Genomic DNA, 27,954 nt, shown 5'->3' on the forward strand with positions numbered 1-27,954 from the left:
AGTTTCTAAGTTGTCATTTTGTTCAGCTGTTTTAACGGATTTTTGAGCTTAGGATACATAGCTTTGGGAACATGGAAGCTTAAAAATCAACTCCATGATCATGAATATCATACTTTTATTGGTGACCAGATGGCCGGTTCATGATGAGATTGAAGCATCCAAATGGAGTAACAACGAGTGCATAGACTCGATACTTGGCAAGTGTGATAAGGAAATACGGGAAGGAAGGATGTGCTGATATTACAACAAGGCAAAATTGGCAGATTCGTGAATTTGTACAACATGATGTGCCCGAGATACTAAAGGGACTAGCAGAAGTTGGGTTGACCAGTTTGCAGAGTGGCATGGACAATGTCAGGAATCCAGTAGGAAATCCTCTTGTTGGAATTGATCCAGAAGCAATAGTAGACAAAAGTCCTTACACTAATTTGCTCTCCCAATTTATCACGGGTAATTCACGAGGCAATCCAAAGGTTTCTAACTTGTAAGTATCTTACATGCAGTATTCCTATTCATATGTTTTCCTATGCGTTGATCGTGCTATAGTCATTAATTGTGGATTTGGTATTGTATTTAACTTGTATACTATTTACCCTCAAAATCGGATAACAATTGAATTTGTAAACGGGTTTAAGGATATGTGGATTAAATTAATACAAAGCGACAAGTAAAATTGTAATTGAAAATAAAATATGATAAAGTAAATTCAAACCACACGAATTGAATAGTAACAGCCTTGGGGTAGAGCCACATTTTAGCAGAATGCACTTCGATCAGTGTCAAGACACAGTTGAAATAGGACTTAAAGAGAAAATAATAATATATTACTTCTGAGTGGATGTTACAATGTGTTTTACAAATAATCAGATCCCCTTTATATAGTAGGGGAGTCCTACTTTAGGTACAATTCTATAAAAGGTAAAAATCCCATGATTTGCTAATTAGCTGGTTTCTCATTGATACTTGCCGAGATTTTTATCGTGATACTCGACCGGTTATGGATATTTAGGCCTTCCGTTATTCAGTCTGGCAATGTTTCCTCGAGTTCATTCAGGGTCAGGGTCAATTTCGGGGTCATGGACTCGATGTTCTCGAGGACGGGCATTCTGACCTCGTATCCTGGTTTGATAGAACTCGGGGTCGATCTTCAACCCATTACGTTTTAATCCTGATATGTCATGCAATAGACGAGCCGAATTTTGGCCGTATACAGATAGTCCCCTCATTTTTTGAAGAGTAAACGATGATAAATGATATGAGCTACTGATTCTCGCCTCAATACTTCGCGTCAGAAATGACAAAATGAATGAAACATCTCGTCAGTCACGTCTTAATGGCATTAAATGTTCGCCGGTTGTTGGTCGGCCACTCCTGATGTTTTTATCATCATTTGAAAATTATAAATACCCCCTCCTTCATTCATTCAAACTTTACATTCAAACCTTTTCTACTCTTGTTCTTAAAAATCTTTGCATTTTCTAGCACTTGTACCCAGATTACCTGAGATCTTTGTAAAACTCTCGCTTGTTTTCACTCCAAACCATTAAGTGCACCCTTTTAACTTCCTCCCCTTGATCTTTATTCAAAATAAAATGGCAAATACTTCTAAGACAGTTCCTTAAAAAGAAACTGCTTCTTCATCACGGCCGGCCGGTGAGGAACCAGCGACGGAACCTTTTCTTGGAGCGTTTATTCCTGGCAGGTGCTCGGTGACCGCCGACTTCAAGATTGAAAAACCTTCATCCGTTCCGGGCTGGGGTGAAAACGTCTCAAGGTATATTTGCTCGATCACCGAAGAGATCCTCCCTACAGTCATAAAGGACTGCAACTGGGACAGAAAAGACGTGGTGGTTCCTGGGCCCGAAGAAGATATCACTACCCACATTAAGGGATACTTAAGTGTTTACACTTATCCCTTTACGTTGGTCCCATTGAACCCGGTGATCATTCAATTCTGTAAAAGGTACGAGGTGTGCCTTGGTCAGATCCACCCTTCGTTCTGGAGGATAGTCATTGTCCTCCAATTCTTCGCGAGTAAGATTGATGGATGTCCATTCACCGTTGATCATCTGATGCGCCTATACAATCCCCGATTCTTCCAGTGGCTAATTAAACTTGCATGCTGGGCCACTAAAGACTTGTTCTCGAGCATCGATGAAGATCGAGATCGAGGTTGGCTGGGCCGATTTGTCCGAGTGAGGACCTCGGACTTGATCCCAGCCGAGTACATGTCGTTCCCCGAGTAATGGAACACAAAACGTAAGTAAAGTTTCTTAATTCCCCAGAATTTTATTTTTACTCTCTTTTTCTCCTTTCTTATCGATGTTTGGTGTCGATGCAACTGTTTCTTTGGTTCTGGATGCAGTTCATCAACTCAATGAGTGGGTCGAGGGCATTGTCTCACAGAAGCCTCCGAGCGTGCATGGTGCAAACTTTCGAAGGGACGGTGGGTGGCCGTTCTCACGGTGAGATTCCTTTTTTGAGTGAACAACACTTGGGTTCTCTCCATGTTGCTGAGCTCTTACTCATTTTTTTTTATTTTATGTTTTATGCTGGTCTTTCTAAATATGTCACCATGAGGCCTCCATCTGGTGACGAGGAAATCCCCGTCGAGTCCCTGCCCCGAGGCAACGTGAGGATAAGAAGAGGAAAAGGGCTCCGAGTTCTCCAAACTCGGCGAAGAAAAAATTGAAAAGGAGGTTGGTGTGCAAACCCAAGGAAAGCACCAGCGCCCGAGGGCTCTCGTCAGACTCAATCCACCGGCTGAGGGATGAGTCCAAAGAAGAAGAAGAAGCTTCAGAACTGGTGGCTCACGTGTGAGGCAACACCGAACTGCCTCAAACCAGGGGGATTATGAGGAGGCAGTGGCTGAGGCCTCCGAACCAGAGAGGGGCGAGGCCGTTTTGCCCCAAGTTATGGAGGCGGAAAAAGAGACTGCGATTGGTGCTTCTTGGGCAGAGGATAATGCCTCTAAGCATTCACTTGGAGTGATAGATATCTATTAGTTGCCTTTATTTATCGACTCCATGATCCACGAGGCCGAGACGCTGAAAGGATGCCCAAATGAGGGGCCCCAAGGGGTGGTAGACCCCTTTAACAACTTTTTGGATGGTTTAGATTCTACCGCCTCGGAGGACGTCACCGGTTTAGGTGACTTACTGGTACCAAAGAAGAGTCCATCTTCGGGAACCAACAGGCCTTCTTCAAGTCCGAAACTAGTAAACCGGTTCCCAGCTCCGACTGCAGATTCTGACCGGAAGCGGTCAATTATTATGTCTATTCCGGAGGATGCCCGGGTCCTCTCTGTCCCAGTGGGGGTTGTAAGTTATCTTTGGTGCCTAGTGACCGAAGAGGATAAAGCAAAGATGAACGATGTGGAAGCGCATTGCTTGTTCAACGAAGCCCAACAAGCATTAAATCGGGTAACTTCGAATGCATCTTGACGACTTTTTTCATTATGTACTTAGATTAAGTCATAAATAATCGTAACCTTTTCCTTTGTGTTTGTAGGCCTCGGTGCTTCATCACGAGACTTTTCTCCGATATCGAGAAGATTTAAACCACCATGAGGCCGAGGCCCGAGAGCTCATTGAGAAGAGGAACGCTTAAAACTTCTCAGTGAGCAACATGGGGGGAAGGTCAAGGATCTTCAAGCTGAGCTGAAGACGGCTCAAAAGGAGCATGCCGACCTGGTTGAGCAGGTATAGTATTTGAGGTTAGTGACGAGGAGTAAGATATGGTGGCTAATGGTCTGAACCCGCAGGTCCAACAGAAGCTTGACCAGATCGGACAGCTCCGGGGAGAGGTGGATACGGTAAAGGCTGAGACAAAAGAATGGAAAAAGAACATGGACTGTTTGGCCTTAGAAAAGGAGACCGCCCGGGAACAACTGGCTTCGGCTGAGGTCCAGCTTCGAGCTGTAAAGGAGAAGTACTTGGTGCATGCCAAGAAGATCGAAGAGCTCCAGTCCCAGTTGAAATCGGCCGTCTCCGATCGATAAAATCTGGCCAAGGATCTTGAAGCGGTCAAGTCCGAGGTCAAAGTAATTAAAGTTGATGCCGACGAGATGGTGGTCGTTTATAAGGCCGATACCGAGGTGGCTCATATTCGAGCAAAAGATATCATCGAGCATACGAAAATTCAATCTCGAAGGGAGGCCCTCGAGAAAATTCATGCTCGGGGTTTCCACTTATCGGCTGAGATTGAAAGTGCCAAAGAGCTCAAAGCCGGGGCCAAAAAATTAGCCTATCCCGAAGATGACGAGGAGTCCGAAGATTTGGGTAAGTCTGTGGGTGGTGGAAACCCTGAAGGTGATGATGCTGCCCCCGGCGAGGACTAGGCCACATAGGCCTTTTTTTAGATTTTTTTTGTATTATCCTTTTGTTGAGGACGTATGGCCTTTGCAAAAATTTGCATCGGGGCTGTTTGGCCCTTGTAAAAAGAATTTTTTGATTATGTATATAAGGCTTTTTTCCCTTTAACAGTTTTTGAATTTTCTCTTTGCTTTATTTACTTATATTTGCAAAGATCTAAATACCTTAGCATGCAATAGTTAGGTTATGTTCAGAGGTTCGAACAAACCTTGCCTTCAACTTTATTTTGTTTTAAGGCATCATGGGGGTTCGATGTGACCGTAAATGTTTTTCCCTGAAGTACTTAGACTTTTTTAGATCATAGTCTGCCGAGGGTAGCCTTTAGAACTGGTTAAGAAATTTTAAGGCCTTATTATTTTTGTTTCGGGTCTCGGACGTCTCCGAGCCATGTTAATATGGCCGTAGCCTTTTTAGTTTAGGTGTTGCTCCATTTTAATATCGCTATCCCAAGTTATTCCGACTTACCTAAGATGACAGTCCCCGAGTGGGGATGGCTGTAACCTTTAAAATTCGGGCGTTGCCTAATAGGTCTTATGCCCCTGTAATGACCCAACCGGTGATTTTACCTTCTAGAACCCCTTCCCCAAAATTATACTCCTCGTATGTGCTTTTACTATTTTATGACTTGCGGGGATGGTTAGTTCGGGATTTGGAAGGGTTCAGGTTGAAATTGGAACACTAGGTTCCTTAGTTGGCCTTAAAAAGGCTAAGTTTGTCTTCGGTCAACTTTTTTAGAAAATGACCCTGGAATCGGGATTTGACAGTTCCAATAGGTTCGTATGATTGTTTTGGACTTGGGCGTATGTTCGAATCGGGTTTTGGACAACCCGGGAGCATTTCAACGCCTAATAGTGAAAGTTAGCTATTTGAAGGTTTTAAGGTTCTTTAAATATGGTTTGGAGTAGATTTTGGAGTAATCGAGGTGTGTTTAGAATTCCGAGCCTGGGAGTTTCCGTATGGTGATTTAAGACTTTCACGCGCGTTTGGAGTAAGTTTGAAGAATTTGAAAATTTTAAGTTGAATAAATTTGGTTTGAGGTATGATTCTTAGTTTTGATGTTGGTTTACACGTTTTGAGGGTTTGAGCGAGTCCGTTTTATGATTTCAAACTTGTTGGTATGTTCGGGCGGGGTCCCGGGGGCCTCGGGTGTAAACCGGACAAGGCTCGGACCAAATTTGGACTTAGGAGCAGCAGCTGAAGCTTTCAGCTTCTGCTGCAATCGCACCTGCGCTTGGCCAGCCGCAGGTGCGAGCTCGCAGAAGCGATCCACGAGCCGCATAAGAGGCCAAGAGGGGGGCTGCCAGTGACATGGACTGCACCTGCGAAGGCGTAGGTGCGAGGAAGGCAGCGCAGGAGCAGACGGAGGTCGCAGGTGCGACACATGCACCGCAGAAGCGTTCTCGCAAAAGCGAGTCGCTGGTTGCAGAAGGTAAGGAGCCAGCTAGGGGAAGGACCGCATCTGCGAGGCTCTTTCCGCAGATATGGTTGTTGAGCCACAGATGCGGAAATCACATAAGGCAGAACCTTCATTTAAGTCAGGGCTCAGCCATTTTTGAGCACATTTTCTTTATTCTTGGGCGATTTTAGAGCTTCTTGAGAGGAGTATTCACCTAACAACTTGGAGGTAAGTTAATTCTACTTATTGTGAGTTAAATACATTAATTATGGGTAGATTATAACATGTAAATTGTTAAAATCAAGGGTTTAGATGAAAAACTTAGTTTTTTGCTAAAATGAGATTTTAACCACGGAAATGGTTATGGAATGGGATAAAAATTATATATTTGAGTTCTTAAGATAATGGGTAACGATTTCCTCCAAAAATATCCGAAATCCGGGTATGTGGACCTGGGGTGAATTTTAGAAATTTTACCATTTTGGGTCGGGTAATTAATCCAATGATCTAATTTCGAATTATTGAGCATGTAATGATTAAATTATATAATATTTGGCTAGTTTTGGATTTTTCGGCACCAAGTTGAGGCTTTAATGCGAAATTTTGATCGGGAAGTGAACTTTGAGACGAGGTAAGTCTCTTGTCTAACCTTGTAAGAGGCAATTTACCCCATAAGTGTTAGAAATAAATAATTGTTCCTAATTGTGGGGGCTACGTACGTACAAGGTGACGAGAGTCCGTTCGTAGCTACTATTATGCTATTGTTCGGGTAGTTTTAGGACTCAATTCATGAACTATTTGGAATTCTTGCACTATACTTGTTAAATTTAAATGTCTAATTTTATTAAATATTTGTTGGGGAAATTGTGAAAGACTGCTAATGAAATTCGTATTATTTTCGTATAAAACCTTATTAATATTTAAGTCAAATGCTTATAAATATTCCTTCTCTTCTTGTGGAGCGGGCCGAATGCCTTGGCAGTAGATAAATACATCTATAGATCGTGTCGCACGTCCCTCGGCAGTGTACACGACACTCTGGATCGGGTCGTACGACCTCGGCATAAATCGTGCTTAATAATAATAATTACACGATACCTTAACATTCTTATTGCAGCTTGTGATAAATGATTTATTGGAAATTATTGAATTTGAAAGAATTATTTATTTCCGCTTGTTATGAAAATTTTTGTGATTCACATAAACCATGTTTATTTAAATATTTTTATTTTAATATTATTGACCCATAGTGAGTGTCAAAGTCGACCTCTCGTCACTACTTCTTCGAGATTAGTCTTGATACTTACTGGGTACACGTTGTTACGTACTGATGCTGCCCTTGCTAAACTTTTTGTGCATGACCTGAGATAGGTGCAACAGGAGGTTCTACTGGCGCGTACCCCAGATATCCCGAGACTTAGTGGTGAGCTGCTTCATGAGTCGTTCTGCAACCCTAGAGTCTCTCTCTTTTGAACTTTGTATTCTTTCTATTTCATATTCAAACATTGATTAGAAGTTTGTATAATCTACTAGATGCTCATATACTTGTGACACCAGGTCTTGGCACACACATTAGTAGAATTGTGATTTGAATTATTTTTCTTGGATTTATTTAATCAGAACCTTCTATATTTTCTTAAATCTGGCAAGTAAGAAGAGTTTAATTACTCGAAAATTTGTTAAGAGAGGAAATATATGTTTAGTTCACTAGTCGGCTTGCCTAGCTGTGCTACTAGACACCATCATGACCTATAGGTGAAATTGGGTCGTGACAACATGGTATCAGAGCACTAGGTTCAGTAGGTCTCATAAGTTCTGAGCAGGCCTAATAGAGTCTTGCGGATCGGTGCAGAGACGTCTGTACTTATCTTCGAGAGGCTATAGGGTGTTAGGAAACCACCTTTGTTCATCTCCTATCGTGCAATTGATGTAGTACTAAGTATCTTTCTCTTATTCTCTCACAGATGGTGAGAACGCTCTACTGAGGTTCGAGACAAGGGAAGTGTTGCCCCTTGTTGTTAGAGGCCGAGGCAGAGGCCGAGGGAGGGCTCCAGCCCGTGGTAGGGGACGAGGACGTCCCAAAGTTGTTCCAGTTATGCCACTAGTGGATCCAGTAGAGGATTCTATCCTCGAGGAACAGGGCGAGGTGCCCGCAGCAGAGCCAGCTCTGGTGGATTTCACATCCGCACCAGGATTTTAGGAAGTCAAGGGTCGTATGCTGCGGTTCATGGATACTATGACTCAGGCCGGTTTATTTCCGGCAGATCCATCCACATCTCAAGCGGGAGGGGGAGAACAAACCCCTACCGCACAGGCTTATGGGCAGGCAGATGCTGTATATCAAACCTAGGGTGCACTACCCGTAGGCGGGGCCCAGCCAGTGGCAGCAGCTACACCTGAGCCCAGACCAGCTGAGGTCGGCGAGCCGCATAAACTATTGGACAGATGGACCAGACTACATCCTCCTCTCTTTGGGGTGAGCGACATGAGGATCCCCAGGACTTCGTTGATCGGTGCAGGGACAGAATGCACAACATAAGGTTATTGGATTCACATGGGGTAGACTTTGCTACCTTTAGCTGGAGGGCAGGGCCCATAGATGGTGGCAGTCCAATCCTCTTGGCAGGCCAGCAGATTCTTCTCTCATGACTTGGGATAGGTTCACCCGTATTTTCCTGGATTGGTATATTCCACCATCCGAGAGGGAAGAGTTGCGGTTTCAATTTGAGCAACTCCAGTAGGGTCAGATGTTAGTGACCGATTATGAGGCAAGGTTCTTTGAGTTGTCTCGCCATGCACTTATGATACTCCCTACTGATGCGGAGAGAGTACGGAGGTTTGTTGCGGGTTTGCACACTGGCATTCAGGCCGCTATGGCCCGAGAGGTTGAGATGAGGACTTATTATGAGCTAGTTGTAGAATTAGCCCGGAGGATTGAGGGTGTACGTCGGCGTAGCCGAGAACAGGTTATGAGAGATAAGAGGTTTAGATATTCTGGAGAGTTCAGAGGTGCCCCGTCTGGGGGTAGAGGTCAGTTTGTGAGAGGGCAGTCCAGCAGGCCCCCATATCTAGCACCACCGACTCCTCAGGGTTCTCTAGTGGGACCTTATTTCAGTGCTATAACAGAGAGTTCTTACCGCCCACCGGCTATTCAGGGTTCTTCCAGTGGATATTCAGGTCATCAGGGCCAGACTTCAAGTCAGCAGCCCATCGTACCGAGGGTTTTTTTTAGTGCGGGGATTTTAGTCATATGCGGAGATTCTTCCCCAGGCTTTAGGGTAGACCAATGTAGTAGGATCAATAGCATATGATTATAGCACCAGTTGCTCCACCAGTCGTCCGGCCGCCGAAAGGCGGAGGGCAAGTAGGTAGGGCCTTCCTAGAGGTGGAGGCCAGCCAGGTGACGCTCTAGATCGGTTCTATACTTTTCCGGCCAGACCAGATGCAGCCTCAGATGTCGTGATCACATGTATTATTTCTGTCTGTGGCAAAGATGCCTCCGTATTATTTGATCCAGGGTCTACGTATTCCTATGTGCCATCTCTATTTGCTCATTTCCTGGGTGTTTCTCGTGAGTCCTTGGATACTCCTGTTTATGTGTCCACTTATGTGGGCGATTCTGTTTTTGTGGATTGGATCTACCGGTCCTGCATTGTTACATTCTGTGGTTATGAAACTAGAGCAGCCCTTCTACTTCTTGAGATGACCGACTTCGAGATCATCCTAGGCATGGACTGGTTATCTCCATATCATTCCATCCTAGATTGCCATGTCAAAACTGTTACCTTGGCGATTCCATCATTGCCTAGGTTGGAATGGAAGGGTTCATCTGTCAACGCATGTAATCAGGTTATTTCCTTCCTGAAGGCTCGACACATGGTCAAGAAGGGTTGTTTGGCTTATCTAGCCTATGTTCGGGACACTACTGCAGATACTCTGGTGATTGATTCAGTGTCTGTAGTTCGGGAGTTCTCCGATGTATTTCCTTCAGATCTTCCAGGCATGCCACCAGGTCGCGATAGCAATCTCTGTATTGACTTAGCTCTAGATACCCAGCCTATATCTACCCACCATATCGCATGACTCCGAAAGAGTTGAATGAGTTAAAAGAGCATCTTGAGGAGTTACTAGCCAAAGGGTTCGTTAGACCGAGTGTGTCGCCTTAGGGCGCACCAGTATTATTTGTGAAGAAAAAGGATGGAACTATATAGATGTGTATTGATCATCACCAATTGAACAAAGTTACCACTAAGAACAAATACCCGTTGCCGCGTATTGATGATCTAGTTGACCAATTGCAGGGTGCTAGGGTGTTCTATAAGCTCGACTTGAGATCGGGGTACCATCAGTTGAAGATTCGGGATTCGAATGTTCCGAACACTACTTTCCGGACTAGATATGGTCATTATGAGTTTCTGGTAATGTCTTTCGGTTTGACTAACGCCTCGACGACGTTTATGGATTTGATGAACAGGGTGTTCAGGCCATATATTGATTCGTTTGTCATTGTCTTCATTGATGATATTTTGATCTACTCGCGCAGTAAGGAAGAGCACGAGCAACATATGAGAGTGGTGCTTCAGACATTGTGGGAACAAAAGCTATATGCTAAGTTCTCCAAATGTGAGTTTTGGCTAAATTCTGTAGCATTCTTGGGACATATTGCATCGGCCGAGGGTATTAAAGTTAATCCCAAAAAGATCGAGGCAGTTCAGAATTGGCATCGTCCCACTTCGGCGACTGAGATCAGGAGTTTCCTAGGTTTAGCAGGTTATTATCGTCGGTTCGTGGAGGTTTTTTCATCTATTGCAGCACCTTTGACCAAATTAACCCAGAAAGGTGCTCCATTCTGATGGTCTGATGATTGTGAGGTGAGCTTTCAGAAGCTTAAGACAGCATTGACTACAGCACCAGTGTTAGTGTTGCCTTCTAGTTCGGGGATGTAAACAGTGTATTGCGATGCTTCACGCATCGGTTTGAGTTGCGTATTGATGCAGGGGGTGAGTTATTGCATAGGTTTTATGACAGCTGAAGCCTCACGAGAAGAATTATCTGGTGCATAATTTGGAGTTAGCTGCGATTGTTCACGCTCTTAAGATTTGAAGGCATTATCTTTATGAAGTGTCTTGAGAGGTTTACACTGATCATCGTAGTTTGCAACATTTGTTCAAGCAGAGGGACCTAAATTTGAGGCAGTGCAGATGGCTTGAGTTATTAAAGGATTATGATATTACTATCCTGTATCATTCGGGCAAAGCAAATGTAGTTGCAGACGCCTTGAGTAGAAAGGCGGAGAGTATGGGTAGTTTGGCTTTTATTTCAGTAGAGGAGAGGCCATTAGCTTTGGATATTCAGTCCTTGGCTAACAGACTTGTGAGGCTGGATATTTCAAAGCCCAGCCAAGTTCTTGCATGTGTTGTTGCCCAGTCTTCACTATTTGAGCAGATCAAGGCTCGCCAGTTTGATGATCCACACTTATTGGTTCTTCAAGAAATGGTACTACGGGGTGGTGCCAAGGAAGTTACTATTGGCAAGGATGGTGTCCTGCGACTCCAGGATCATCTTGTGTTCCTAATGTGGATGGACTGAGGAAAATGATCCTAGAGGAGGCACATAGTTCTCGGTATTCTATTCATCCAGGTGCAACGAAGATGTATCGTGACCTGAGGCAGCATTATTGGTGGCGGCGGATGAAGAAGGACATAGTTAAGTATGTAGCTAGGTGCTTAAATTTCCAGCAGGTTAGGTATGAGCACCAGAGGCCAGTTGGCCTACTTCAGCAGATGACTATACCGGAGTGGAAATGGGAACGCATTACTATGGACTTTGTAGTTAGATTGTCGCGGACCTTGCGGAAATTTGATGCAGTTTGGGTCATTGTAGACAGGTTGACCAAGTCGGCACACTTCATTCCGGTTGTGACAACGTATACTTCAAAGAGGTTGGCCCAGATTTATATTCAGGAGATAGTTCGGTTGCACGGCGTGCCAATTTCCATCATATCAGATAGAGGCCTTAAGTTTACTTCAAATTTTTGGAGAGCAGTACATAATGAATTGGGGACCTATGTGGAGCTCAGTACAACCTTTCATCCATAGACAGACGGGCAGTCAGAGCAGACATTTCAGATTTTGGAGGATATGCTCAGGGCATGTGTGATTGACTTTGGAGGTCAATGGGATCGTTTCTTACCTTTGTCCAAGTTTGCTTATAACAACAGTTACCAATCCAGCATCGAGAAAGCTCCATTTGAGGCTTTATATAGTCGGCGATATCGTTCGCCCATCGGATGGTTTGAGCCCGGTGAGGCTAAGTTATATGGAATTGATTTGGTAAAATATGCCTTGGAAAAGGTAAAGTTAATTTAGTAGCGACTTCGTACAGCACAGTTCAGACAGAAGAGTTACGCGGATCAGAAATCGTGTGATTTATCATTTATGGTGGGTGAAAAAGTTCTCTTGAAGGTTTCACTGATGAAGGGAATCATGAGATTCGGGAAGAAGGGAAAGTTGAGCCCAAGGTTTATAGGCCCATTTGAGGTGTTGAGACGAGTTGGGGAGGTTGCTTTGCCTCCCTGTCTATCAGGAGTTCATCCGGTTTTCCATGTATCTATGCTCCGGAGGTATCAAGCCGACCTATCACATGTGTTAGACTTCATCACAGTTCAGCTAGATAAGAGTTTGGGTTATGAAGAGGAACCAATTGCCATTGTTCATAAACAGGTTCGCCAGTTGAGGTCCAAGAAGATTTCTGCGGTAAAGGTCCAGTGGAGAGGCCAACCAGTCGGGGAAGTGGCTTGGGAGGCCGAGGAGGACATGCGGGGCAGATATCCATACTTATTCAGCACTCCAGGTAAAATTCTAAACTCGTTCGAGGACGAACATTTGTTTAAGAGGTGGAGAATGTAATGACCCAATAGGTAATTTTGCCTTCTAGAACGCCGTTCCCCTAAATAAGACTCCCCGTATGTGCTTTTACTATTTTATGACTTACGGGGATGGTTAGTTCGAGAGTTGGAAGGGTTCGGGTTGAAATCGGAATACTAGGTTCCTTAGTTGGCCTTAAAAAGGTTAAGTTTGACTTCGGTCAACATTTTTAGAAAACGACCCCGGAATCGGGATTTGACGGTTCCAATAGGTTCGTATGATGATTTTGGACTTGGACTTATGTTCTAATTGGGTTTGGACAACCCGGGAGTATTTCGGCGCCTAATAGTGAAAGTTAGCTATTTGAAGGTTTAAGGTTCTTTAAATTTGGTTTGGAGTAGGTTTTGGAGTAATCGAAGTCCGTTTGGAATTTCGAGCCTGGTAGTAGTTCCATATGGTGATTTAAGACTTGCACTCAAAATTTGGAGTCATTCCGAGTAGTTTAAGTATTTTCGGCGCGTTCGGAGTAAGTTTGAAGAATTTAAAAATTCTAAGTTGAATCAATTTGGTTTGAGGTATGGTTCTTAGTTTTGATGTTGATTTACACGTTCAGAGGGTTCGAGCGAGCCCGTTTTTATGATTTCAAACTTGTTGGTATATTTGGACGGGGCCCCGGGGACCTCGGGTGTTAACCGGACGAGACTCAGATGGACTTAGGAGAAATTGCTGAAGCTTCCAGCTTCTGCTGCAATTGCACCGGCGCTTGGCCAGCCACAGGCGCGAGCTCGCAGAAGCGGCCAGGAGGGGGGCTGCCAGTGACCGCAAAATTGGGGAAATGGATCGCACCTGCGAAGGTGCAGGTGCACGGAAGGCAGCGCAGGAGCGGACAGAGGTCGCAGGTGCGACACACGCACCCCAGAAGCGGTCACGCAGAAGCGAAGGAGCCGTCTAGGGGAAGGGCCGCATCAGCGAGGCCTTTTCCGTAGATGCGGTTGTTAAGCCGCAGATGCGGAAATCACAGAAGGCAGAACCTTCATTTAAGTCGGGGCTCAGCCATTTTTGAGCCCATTTTCTTCATTCTTGGGCGATTTTAGAGCTTCTTGAGAGGAGTATTCACCTAGCAACTTGGAGGTAAGTTAATTCTACCTACTGTAGGTTAAATACATGGATTATGGGTAGATTATAACATGTAAATTGTGAAAATCAAGGGTTTAGATGAATAACATAGGTTTTTGCTAAAAATGAGATTTTAACCACGAAATGGTTATGGAATGGGATGAAAATTGTATATTTGAGTTCTTAAGATTATGGGTAACGATTTCTTCCGAAAATTTTCAGAATTCGGGCACGTGGTCCCGGGGTGAATTTTAGGAATGTTACCATTTCGGGTTGGGTAATTAATCTAATAATCTAATTTCGAATTATTGAGCATGTATTGATTAAATTAAATAACATTTTGGCTAGTTTTAGATTTTTCGACACCAAGTTGAGGCTTTAACGCGAAATTTTGATCGGGAAGTGAACTTTGAGATGAAGTAAGTCTCTTGTCTAACCTTGTAAGAGGGAATTTACCCTATAGGTGTTGTAAATAAATAATTGCTCCTAATTGTGGGGGCTACGTACGTACGAGGTGATGACAGTCCGTGCGTAGCTACTATTATGATATTGTTCGGGTAGTTTTAGGACCCAATTCTTGAACTATTTGGAATTCTTGCACTATACTTGTTAAATTTAAATGCCTAATTTTATTAAATATTTGTTGGAGAAATTGTGAAAGACTGCTAATGAAATTCGTATTATTTTCGTATAAAACCTTATTAATATTTAAGTCAAATGCTTATAAATATTCCTTCTCTTCTTGTGGAGCGGATCGAACGCCTAGGCAGTAGATAAATGCTTCTATGGATCGTGTCGCACGTCCCTCGGCAGTATACACGATACTCTGGATCGGGCCGTACGACCTCGGTATAAATTATGCTTAATAATAACAATTACACGATGCCTTGACATTCTTATTGTAGCTTGTGATAAATGATTTATTGGAAATTATTGAATTTGAAAGAGTTATTTATTTCCGCTTGTTAAGAAAATTATTGTGATTCACATAAACCATGTTTATTTAAATATTTTTATTTTAATATTATTGACCCATAGTGAGTGTCAAAGTCGACCTCTCGTCACTACTTCTTCGAGATTAGACTTGATACTTACTAGGTACACGTTATTACGTACTCATACTATGCTTGCTGCACTTTTTGTGCAGGACCTGAGACAGGTGCAACAAGCGGTCCTACCGGCGCGTACCCCAGATATCCTGAGGCTTAGTGGTGAGTTGCTTCCTGAGTCGTTCTGCAGCCCTAGAGTCTCTATCTTTTGAACTTTGTATTCTGTCTATTTCATATTTGGACAGTGGTTAGAAGTTTGTATAATCTACTAGATGCTCATATACTTGTGACACCAGGTTTTGGCACACACATTAGTAGACTTGTGATTTGAATTATTTTTCTTGGTTTTATTTAATCAGAACCTTCTATATTTTTCTTAAATCTGGCAAGTAAGAAGAGTTTAATTACTCGAAAATTTGTTAAACGAGGAAATATATGTTTAGTTCACTAGTCGGCTTGCCTAGTTGTGATGTCGGACTCCATCATGACCTATAGGTGACATTGGGTCGTGACACCCCCAACTCTGATAGCTCGGACCATCCAAGTTTGGTTTCAAATAGCAGTCCCCGGGTGGGAGCGATCGTTTGAACTCGGACTAAGGTGGCCCTTGGGCTCGATACCTTTAGGGGATCGGAAGTAAGATATTCCTTAAGAAATGCAAGAAAAATTTAAAAAGACATGCTATTTATCCGCAAGGAAGAGACTTTTTTTTATTCTTGTGCGTCATAATTACACATGTGTACAAGCTTTGTGTCAGGGATTGAGCAATCTATGTGGGTACGGTTCATTTGACCGTTTGGCCCTTACAATAAATCCTATCGATCGAGCCCCTTCGGTTACGAAGTTTCTTCCCTTGCTAAAGTCGATATCGAAGGGTAACGTCCCCAAGTATTCATGGTTGATCATAAAGAAGCCTCGGATACTGTTAATATTATCTTTGACACCGATTCATGACCGGTCTTCGATTCTAAATTAGCACGATCCATTGTTGCCTCATTCAAAACCTTGTCGGAAAACCCATTTGGGACAAAAACGGTTCAAGGGAAAAAGAGTGCAACGCGTGCTTTCAGGCCTAAAACATTTTGTACTGCCCCCTTATCAGTTACCTGCAAGCCCAAAATATAAGTAAAAGAAAACGAACGGGGTCGTACCTTAGTAGTAATATCGTTTCAAGTGAGTTATATTCCAATTTCTCGGTAGTTATTCGTCGTTCATTGTTCCGCATTTGTAGGACCCTTTTTCCAGTGATTTCGATGATATGATATGGCCCTTCCCAGTTCGACCCCAACTTCCCCTCATTCGGGATTCGGGTATTCGGCGTGACCTTCCTTAATACTAAGTCCCTGACATTGAAGTATCGAAAGTTAGCCCTCCTATTGTAATATATCTCGATTTGTTGCTTTTCGTTAGCCAACCGAACGAGGTTGAATTCGCGCCTTTCATCCAATAGCTCTAGGCTCGTACTCATGGCCTCGTCGTTTGATTCCTTCGTTGCATATCGGAATCTCATACTTAGTTCTCCGACTTCGACCAGTATTAGAGCTTTAGCGCCGTAAACCAATGAGAATGGAGTGGCCTCGGTACTGGACATCGAGGTAATATTTCCTTCTATTTTCCTTTGGCGTCGGTCAACCTTTTTTTAAGGTTCTGGAGTATGGTTTTGTTGGTCGATTCGGCTCCGTTCCCACTAGGGTGGTAGAGTGTTGATAAGATCCTTTTGATCTTGAGGTCTTCAAGAATTTGGTTACTTTGCTATCGATGAATTATTTTCCGTTGTCGCACACGATCTCGGACGGCATTCCGAACCGGCATATGATGTGGTCCCAAATAAAATCGATGACTTCCTTCTCCCTGACCTTCTCGTATGTCTGGGCTTCTACCTACTTAGAAAAATAGTCAATCATAAATAAAATAAATTGAGCCTTACCGGGTGCCCATGGAAGGGGGCCGACGATATCCATTCCCCACATCATGAATGGCCGTGGCGACATAACCGAATGTAGCAGCTCCCCGGGTTGGTGAATCATCAGAGAATGTCGTTGGTATCCATCACATTTTCGTACGAACTCCTTCGCGTCCTTTTCCATGTCGATCCAGTAATATCCATCTCTGATCACCTTTCGAACCAATGATTTGGCGCCAGAATGATTTTCACAGGTGCCCTCGTGAATTTCCCTTAGAACGTACTCGGTTTCTCTTGGTCCCAGACATATCGCCAGTGGGCCATCGAACGTTCTTCTGAACAAGGTTGCATCTTCGGACAAGCTAAACCGGGCTGCCTTTGTACGCAGGGCCCTCGATTCTTTTGGATTCGAGGATAGTTTTTCAGTCTTCAGATATTTTATATATTTGTTTCTCCAATCCCAAGTCAGGCTTGTAGAGTTTATCTCGGCATTACCTTCCTTCACCACCGATCTTATGAGTTGTACGACAACCCCAGAGTTAAGCTCATCGTCTTCGACCGATGACCCTAAGTTAGCAAGGGCATCGGCCTCACTATTTTGATACCGAGGCACATGTTGTAAGGTCCACTCCTTGAACCGATGTAATGCTACCTGCAACTTATTAAGGTACTTTTGCATTCGTTCTTCTCTGACCTCGAATGTTCCATTAACTTGGTTTACCACGAGGAGGTCGCACTTAGCTTCGATCACCTCCGCCCCCAAGATTTTGGCTAGTTCGAGACCTGCAATCATGGCCTCATATTTGGCCTCGTTTTTAGTCAATTTTATAGTCCTAATAGATTGTCTAACTACATTGCCTGTTGGTGTCTTCAACACGATGCCAAGTCCGGACCCTTTTGCGTTCGAGGTGCCATCCGTAAAGAGGATCCAGATTCCCGAGGACTTCCCCGAGTTTACTAACAACTCTCGTTCGACCTCAGGTATTAGAGCCGGCGTAAAGTCGGCCACAAAATTTGCCAAAATTTGATATTTGATGGCTGTCGGGGGTCGGTATTCAATATCGTACCCACTGATTTCCACGACCCATTTGGCCAATCGTCCCGAGAGTTCGGGTTTATGCATAATATTTTTCAATGGGTAAGTTGTCACAATACATATGGGATGGAACTGAAAATACGGTTTCAGTTTCCTAGAGGCGCTTAGCAAAGCGAGCGCCAATTTTTCTAGGTGAGGGTACCTAGTTTCGGCCTCACCTAGAGTCCTGCTAACATAGTAAATTAGAAATTGCGTACCTTGTTCTTCGTGGACCAGGACTCCACTTACCTCTATCTCTGATACTGCCAAGTACATGTATAGTTATTCGTCTACCTTCGGTGTGTGAAGCAGCGGTGGACTCGATAGATACCGTTGGAGTTCCTCCAAGGTCTGTTGACACTCCGGGGTCCACGAAATATTGTTCTTCTTCTTTAGTAGCAAAAAGAATCGGTGACTCTTATCTGAGGACCTCGAGATGAATCGCCCCAGGGCGGCTATGCATCCGGTTAATCTTTGCACGGCATTCACGTTGTCCACGACCGTGATATCTTTGATGGATTTGATCTTGTCGGGGTTGATCTCGGTTCCTCAGTTGGATACTATGAACCCAAGGAATTTACCGGATCCGACTCCGAACACACACTTCTCCGGGTTCAGCTTGATATTGTACTTCTTCAATATACTGAAGGTTTCTTGCAAATGTTGTAAATGATCCTCTGCTCGCAGGGACTTAACCTCCATCGATTTTCCTATTTATTCCTCAAACATCCGATTTACTAGGCACTGATAAGTGGCACCAGCATTTTTTTTAATCTGAATGGTATCATGTTATAGTAGTACGTGTTGTACTTAGTGATGAATGAGGTTTTTTCCTGATCATCCAGGTCCATCCATATTTGGTTGTACCCGGAATATGCATCGAGAAGATTGAGGATCTCATGGACGGCCATGGCATCGATCATGCAATCGATGTTAGGCGGATGGAAGGATTCCCTGGGACATGCTTTGTTTAAAGCCTTATAATCTACACATATTCTTAATTAGTTCCCCTTTTTAGGGACTACCACTCCGTTTGCTAACCAATCCGGGTATTTAACCTCCCGAATGGACCCTATTTTAAGAAGCTTAGACACCTCATCCTTGATGAAAGCATGTTTGACCTCAGACTGGGGCCTCCTCTTCTGCTTGACCGGATGGAATTTCGGGTCCAGTCTTAGCTTGTGAGTGGTTATCTCCGGTGGGATCCCTGTCATATCAAGATGGGATCAAGTGAAACAATCTATGTTAGCCATAAGAAATTGGATGAATTTTTTCCTAAGCTCGGGAGTTAACCCAATGACTAGGTATACCTTCCGATCGGGTAGATGCTCGATCAATATGACTTGTTCCAACTCTTCTACCGTTGATTTAGTAGCGTAGGAGTCATCGAGGACTATAAAAGTTCGGGGAAACCCGTAATCATCGTCTTCGTTAGTCCCTTGCTTATTCGGTTGGGTCGTGGCCGGTATCAGTGATTGCTATTTCGCCTCTTGCTTTGCACCCGAACTTGGTTCCTTTGGCATTGCGAGTGTAGATATCGAAATCACTTCTTCGACTGCAAACATCTCTTTTTCAGCCGGTTGTTCTCCGTATATCATCTTAATCCCTCTCGACGTTGGAAATTTTACCACTTGGTGAAGAGTCTAGGGCACTGCCCTCATGTTGTGGATCCATGGTCTCTCGAACAAGGCGTTGTACCTCATGTCTCCTTCGATCACATAAAACTTGGCCTCCTGGATGGTCCTGGCAGTATTGACTAGTAATGTTATCTCCCCCTTAGTGGTTTCACATCTCATGTTGAATCCGTTCAGAACTCGTACTGTAGGAACGATTTGATCTTGTAGACCGAGATGATCTACGACTCTCGACCGGATGATGTTGGCCGAGCTACCTGGATCAATTAACATACGCTTAACTCGAGATTTATTTATGATTACAGATATTACCAGTGCATCATTTTGAGGCTGTACGATCCCTTCTGCATCCTTGTCGTTGAAAGACAAGGTTCCTTATGGTATGTAATCTCGAGTCTGCTTTTCCCTTGTGATGGACACTTTGGTGCACTTCAACATCGGTCCTTTAGGGACATCGACTCCACCGATGATCATGTTAATGACGTGATGACATTCTTCTGGTTCAGTTTGTTTGTTAGAATCCTCGTTTCTGAAATGATTCTTGGTTCGGTCCCTCAGAGATTCTCGAAGGTGCCCGTTGTTGAACAACCGGGCTACTTCCTCTCTCAACTGTTGGCAATCCTCTATTCTGTATACATGAGTTCCATGATATTTTCACATCTGGTTATGGGCTGGGTTGGATTATAAAGGTCGAGGCCACTTGGTATCTTTAATGCGTCCGATAGCTGATACGATGGAAGTTGCATCAACATTAAAGTTATATTCCAATAACCTTGGTGCTTTTCTAGTTTCGATAGGCCTGTCAAAGCCGTTCTTGCTCATGAGTTCCCGAGTGCTCTAACCTCGATCATTTCTCCTTTCATTTCGTATATAACTTCGCCCGAACCCATTGCTTCTTCGATCTCCATTATACGGCTGGTACCGATCTCTATTTGACCTCGGTTCAAGGTCGATATCTCTCTTAATTCTGTCGACAGGTATGACAGGATAAACGAACCCTGAAGGAGCCTCAAGTTGGTCATCTTCGACTCTGATTTTTGATTGATATCGGTTATACACATCGGCCCAAGTAACAGTCGGGTTCTCTATCAGATTCTACTTCAACTGATGTGAAGCCATCGAGGTTCGAACATTGAGTCCTTGGGTAAAAGTTTGAACGACCCAATCATCAGTGGCAGGTCCATCCGTTCCATTTGAAACCGGGACATGAACTCTTTGAGCATTTCATTACCCTTCTGCTTTACTTTGAAAAGGTCCAACTTCCTAGTCTCGACTTTAATATCCCCGGCGTGTGCTTTAACGAAAGAATCTACAGGCATGGCAAACGAGTCAATATAATTAGGAGGTAAGTTGTGATACCATATCATAGCTCCCTTTGACAGGATCTCTCCAAATTTCTTCAGCAAGACAAATTCGATCTTGTCATCCTCCAAGTCATTCCCTTTGATGGCGCATGTGTAGGAGGTAACATACTCGTTTGGTTCAGTCATTCCGTTGTACCTAGGAATCTCGGGCATGCGGAACTTCTTAGGGATCATCTTTCGAGCCGCGCTCGGAGGAAAAGATTTTTGTACGAACTTCTTGGAGTCTAGGCCTTTCAATATTGGTGGCACTCCTGGGATTTGATCAACCCTGATTGTAGGTTTCCACTTTCTTATCGCTCGCCTCGATCTTCTTCTCTACCGACTCTATCCGTTTTGTCAGTTCCTCGAGCATCTTCATGATTACTGGGTTGGTCCCCGACTCCTTCTCATTCAATCTCCCTGAGACCGGTTCAACTCTCTGAACAACTTCCTGGGATGGTTCGGGCTCAATCCTACTTGGCGGGCGGCTCTGGTTCTGGAGTTGGGCTATTACTACCTGTTGAGCCTGTAATATTTCGAAGATCACTCGCAAGTTGATTCCACCGTCTTCGCCACTGTGCGTTCTTTGTGTGGCCGATCGAACATCCCTACGGACATTGTCCTCAGGATCGGTGGGCAAATTTGCATTGATGGACACATGCGAGCTGACATCGATTGGGTCTGCAGCGGGGACTCTGTCGAGGTCGACCGGGGGCACGTCGTTTCCGGGCGCTACATTGTTGTTTTCGCCATGGTGGTCGGACTCATTGTTAACATGTAGGGTGTTGGTTGAGAGTTCGACATTTTTATCCTAAAATCAGAGACACTTCAAAGAACAAGTGTAAAATAGTGCGTGTTATGAAAATTTGTATAAAATAACCACTATTATCCTTAGTCCCACGGTAGGCACCAAACTGTTTACTCACAAAATCGGATAACAATTGAATTTGTAAGTGATTTTAAGGATACGTGGATTAAATTGACACAAAGCGACATGTTAAATTGTAATTGGAAATAAAGTATGATAAAGTATATTCAAACCACACGAATTGAACAGTAACAACCTTGGGGGGAGAGCCACCCTATAGCAGAATGCACTTCGATCAGTGTCAAGACACAGTTGAAATAGAACTTAAAGAGAATAACAGTATATTGCTTCTGAGTGGATGTTACAATATGTTTTACAAATAATCAGACCCCCTTTATATAGTAGGGGAGTCTTACTTTAGGTACAATTCTATAAAAGGTAAAAAATTTCATGATTTGCTAATTAGCCGGTTTCTCATTGATGCGTGCCGAGATTCTTGCCGTGATACCTGGCCGGTTATGAAAATTTCGGCCTTCCGTTATTCGGTATAGCAATGTTTCCTCGAGCTCATTCAGGCTCAGGGTCGATTCCGAAATCATAGACTCGATGTTCTCGAGGACGGACATTCTGACCTCATATCCTGGTTTGATAGAACCCGGGGTCGATCTTCAACCCATTACGTTTCAATCCCGATCTGTCATGTAATAGACGAGCGCGATTTTGATCGTATACATATACACTGGCATTGTAACACTCATGACGTATTTTAGCATGTTGTAGGAGATAACCAACCTTATATTCTAAGTTATTAATATCACTTATTAAAGATAGTTACCTGTAATATCTTTTAGGTGAATTATAATGTTCATTTACATTATTAGTGTCTAGAAGTTAAACTATTTAACATTTACCTATGTGCATAAGACATATCTGTTGCATTCAGTTTTGCATACTTGATTGCCCGTAAATCAGCGGAGGATAACCTAGTATATCTTTCCCCTCCCCTCCCCTCCCCTCCACACACACTCTTCAGAATCAAAATGAGAGTTTTTCCTTTCTTAGCTTTCCCCTGAATTTTCAAAAGAGGGAGGAACTTTCTGATGTAGTTATGTTTGTACTAATCTTCATGATAACGATTGTGAAGAATGGAATCATTCATTTGATAGTGAAATAGAACTTGATTTATGATCTTGTTATTGAGGGAGAGGTTAACAGAGGTGTTGACATATTTTGATGTTATTTCAGGCCAAGTGAAATCCGTGTGTAGTAGGCTCTCATGATCTTTATGAGCATCCCCATATCAACATTCTCGCCTACACGCCTGCCACAAAAGATGGGCGATTTGGATTCAACCTGCTTGTGGGTGGGTTCTTCAGCGCAAAAAGATGTAATGAGGCAATTTCTCTTGATGCATGGGTTCCAGCCGATGATGTTGTTCCGGTTTGCAAAGCAATACTAGAAGCTTTTAGAGATCTTCGTTTCAGAGGGAACAGACAGAAATGTAGAATGATGTGGTTAATCGATGAACTGGTGAGTGATACATTGGTGCATTCACAATTTTCTTGCTTATTATTCTTATGATTTAACAAATAGACTCAACTAGGTCTTCTCACTGTCATTGTATAACTATTTGACTAAATATCAAGGGCCTTGTTTCCAGCTAAAATACATTTTCTGATTTGCTAGTAATTTATAGCAAGTCCTACTTCATGTAATGGTGGAGACTGACAGATATATTCTTCTCTATGTAAATATCTGCTATCAAAGTTATAATTAGCTGGTCTAACTTGTAACGATTTCAACTAATGCAGGGTGTAGAAGGATTCAGGGCAGAGGTCGAGAAGAGAATGCCACAACAACAGCTTGAGAGAGCATCTCCAGAAGACTTGGTTCGGAAAGAACGGGAAAGGAGAGATTATCTTGGTGTACATCCACAGAAACAAGAAGGCTACAGCTTTATTGGTCTTCACATTCCAGTGGGCCGTGTTCAAGCAGACGATATGGATGAGCTAGCTCGTTTAGCTGATGAGTATGGTTCAGGAGAGATCCTGTTTACTATGGAACAAAACATTATTATTCCCAACATTGAGAACTCAAAGATTGAGGCACTGCTCAAAGAGCCTGTTCTGAGCACATTTACACCTGATCCACCTAGAGTTGTCAATATGGGCGGCGCCGGGCTAGCCTAGCCCAGCCCACGTGGGCTTTAGCAATTGACAGGCTGAGCTGGGCTAGTCCACCATTTTAATGGGTCTTATAATGGTCAGACCACCCCAGTCCAATGTGGGTTGCGGGCTCCTACGGGCCGACCCATCCTTTTTTAAAATATATTTTTTATTTTTTATTTAAGTTCTAACCTAAAAACGATAAATATTTAAAAGTTAAAAAAATCTTATTGGAAAAATTTTACAAAACTTAATAACTTTTTATACTGTTCCAATATATCACAATAAATACTAAAAAAAATAAAAGACAAGACTTTATTTCATTCACTAAAAGTCAAAACTCAAAATAAATTATTCAAGAACGTCCATGACGCTTATGGGATATCCAACGTATCATCTTCATCAAACACATTTGAATCCGCTTGTGAGAAGGTTGTCTTAATATCTTCACTTTCATCTACATCTACAATACGTATGCAATATTAATTAGTTAAATATTAAAAATAATTAAATTCTTAAAACTAATTAACGTTTTAAGACTTTGATCTTTTAATATGATGAGCTTAATAAACTTTAAGGTTGGGATACTCTTCTTCTTATTTTTTGTGTCATATATTTTTTATATTTTATATATTTTAAATACGCATTTTTATTAGGCCCACGGGCCGGCCCAGTCCAGCCTCAGTCAAGCCTCACGGGCCACGGCTTACTCGGGTCGGGCTTAAAAGCCTCGTTTTTAAATGGGCTTCAAAAATTTTAGCACAACCCTGCTAAATCACGGGTTGGGCGGGCCCAACGGGCCAAACCCATATTGACGTCTCTAGATCCACCTATTCTCATGAAAGGTTTAGTGGCTTGTACTGGTAACCAGTTTTGTCACGACCCGAAATTCTCACCTTCGGACTGTGATGGCGCCTAACATTTCACTTGCTAGGCAAGCCAATATTAGAATAATATCATCTATTTTTAAAATAATTTTTAAATTTATTAGTAACCAAAGAACAAATGCGGAAGTAAAGTCTGAAATGTAGTGAATAATCCATAAAAATAACGGTGTCTAAATACCATCCCAGAATTTAGTGTCACAGGTACACGAGCTTCTAGAATAATACAAATAAAGGTCTGAATAAAATAAAGCTGTCTGGAAATAAACACACAGCTAAAGTAAAATAGACGGGGACTTCAGAACTGCGGACGCCATGCAGTTATACCTCAAGTCTCCTCCGAGTAGCTGAAATCCGAGCAAGTCTATGGCACGTCGTTGGGACCAACTCCGAAATCTGCACAAGAGTGCAGAGTATAGTATCAGTACAACCGACCCCATGTACTGGTAAGTGATGAGCCTAACCTCGACGAAGTAGTGACGAGGCTAATGCGGGTCACTTACATTACATATACGCAATATTAATAACAACAACAATAATAGAAATAAATCAGGTAACTCATTTATAATAATTGAAAAAAACTCAGCAGTCATAACCAATTATCATTTTCATTAATTCTGTTAGAGCATGCAACCCGCTCTCACAATATATTCACATTCAATTCTGTTGCAGCGTGCAACCTGCTCTCACAATATATTCACATTCAGTTCTGTTACGGCGTGCAACCCGCTCCTCCAATATATTCATTTTAATCAAGTCCTGTTGCGGCGTACAACCCGATCCCCCAATATATATATATATGTATGTCGACTTTTAAATAAATTTGTTGCGGCGTACAACCCGATCCTCCAATATGAACTTTTAATAAGTCGGTTGCGGCGTGCAACCCGATCCTCCAATATGGACTTTTCACAAGTCTGTTGCGGCGTGCAACCCGATCCTCCAATATGGACTTTTCATAAGTCTGTTGCGGCGTGCAACCCGATCCTCCAATATATTCATTATAATTAATTCTGTTGCGGCGTGCAACCCGCTCCTCCAACATATTCATTTACCAATTCTTATAGAAGAAATTTTCCCAATAAATGCAACAATTAATATAAAATTATAAGACAACAAGCATACAATAATTATAATTTAATTATGAAACAAACAAAGGCAAATAGCAAATTATTATGGAAATCAGAGAGAAAATATGCAGTTTAATATTTAATATGCTAAATATCAAATAACAATTAAGACACCTAATTCAAATAGCATGTAACAATTAATGCAGGAATTCAAGAATTAATATTTGACAAAGAATAGGAGATAAATAATTATTATAATAATTAATTCATGATTTAAAACAATTTATGATTTTTTAAGTAAGCAGGCAAACAATTAATTTGAGGACGTATAGACACTTGTCACCTCGCCTATACATCGTTCACATGCATTTCACATAACAAATAATTTAAGGATTCTATCCCCTCAAGTCAAGGTTAACTATGACACTTACCTCGCTTTGCAAAATCCAATCAATTATTCAACCACAGCTTTTCCTTTTAAATTTGTCTCTGAAAAGTTCAAATCTATTCACAAACAATTCGATATATTCAATACTAATCGTAGGAATTAATTTCATATGAATTTATAAATTTTTCGGATAAAAATCCGAAATACATTAAAATATTCGGCAGTGGGACCCACATCTCAAATCCTGGAAAAACTTACGAAATTCGAACACCCATTCCGAGACGAGTCCAACCATATAAAAATTATCCAATTCCGATGTCAAATTGACCTTCAAATCTTAAATTTTCGTTTTTGGAAGATTTTATAAAAATCTGATTTTTCTTCCATAAATTCACGAATTCATGATATAAATGAGTATGAAATCATGAAATATAATCAATATAAGATAAGGAATACTTACTCCAATGTTTTTCCGTGAAAATTGCCCAAATATCGCCTTACCCGAGCTCAAAAATGGAAAAGGGTTGAAAATGGGACGAATCCCATTTTCCAGAACTTAAGTTCTGTTTCTGGGACCTTTACCCTTCGCGAACGCGATCAGTGCCTCGTGTTCGCGAAGCACAAATTTGTGTTGTCCCATTTTACACTTCGCGAATGCGAGGGCTACTTCGCGAACGCGAAGCTTGCCTAGCTTGGCCTTCGCGAACGCGGTCACTCTGTCGCGAACGCGAAGCACAAAATGTGCCAGCCCCAATTTGTTTTTCGCGAACGCGAAGAAGAACACACCAGAAGCCTGAAGTCTACAGAAAATCAGATTTTCTAAGTCCGAAAATGATCCGTTAACCACCCGAAACCAACCTGAGCCCTCGGGGCTCCAAACCAAACATGCACCCAAATCCTAAAACATCATACGAACTTACTCGTACGATCAAATCGCCAAAATAACACCAAGAACTACGAATCGGACACCAAATCAAAGGAAATTTTCAAGAAAACTTTAAAACTTATATTTTTACAACCGGACGTCCGAATCACATAATCAACTCTGATTCTCACTAAATTCAGCAGACAACTCATAAATATTATAGTGGACCTACACCGGGCCCCTGAACCAAAATACGGACCCGAGGTCAATAAATTCAATTTCAGTAATTTCTTAAAAATCATTAAGCTTTTAAACTTTTAATTTTTTATCAAAATTTCATATCTCGGGCTAGGGACCTCGGAATTCGATTCCGGGCATACGCCCAAATTTCAAATCACGATACGGACCTACCGAAATTGTCAAAACACTGATCCGGGTCCGTTTGCTTAAAATTTTGATCAAAGTCAACTCAGTTGAGTTTTAAAGCTCTATTTCATATTTTAATCTATTTTTCACATAAAAACTTTTCGGAAAATTGTACGGACTGTGCACGCGAGTCGAGAAATGATACATGGTGCTTTTCGAGGTCTTAGAACACAGAATTACTTATTAAATTTAAAGATGACATTTTGGGTCATCACAAGTTTTATGGACAAGCCACAATCGAAACTAAAGCTCGTTTCCTGAAGTTAACTGAAGAGGTTCAACGGCAAGTTTCTTTGACAAAGCCAGTTAGGATGCACGCTGCCCGAATACATGTGCACAAGTTCAATTTGCAGACATTGGATTCATGGGATGCCTAACTAGAGATAAGAATGGAAAGACTCTGGAAGGCGCAGATGCTTTCTTAGGAGGAAGAATAGGGAGTGATTCACATTTGGGAGAAGTATATAAGAAGGCTGTTCCTTGTGATGATTTGGTACCACTTGTTGTGGACTTACTAGTTAACAACTTAATTTGGTGCAGTTCCACGAGAAAGAGAAGAAACAAAAGATTAATAAAATTCAGAATAGTTGGTG

General features: G+C 42.4%; 1 pseudogene; it reads left to right on the top strand.

The window, feature by feature from the left end:
- Positions 1–140: 140 nt before the first annotated feature.
- LOC107766199 (ferredoxin--nitrite reductase, chloroplastic-like) lies at positions 141–27,933 on the top strand (annotated as a pseudogene).
- Positions 27,934–27,954: the final 21 nt, after the last annotated feature.

This window comes from Nicotiana tabacum, chromosome 19 (genome assembly GCF_000715075.1).
Source record: "Nicotiana tabacum cultivar K326 chromosome 19, ASM71507v2, whole genome shotgun sequence".
Taxonomy (NCBI): domain Eukaryota; kingdom Viridiplantae; phylum Streptophyta; class Magnoliopsida; order Solanales; family Solanaceae; genus Nicotiana; species Nicotiana tabacum.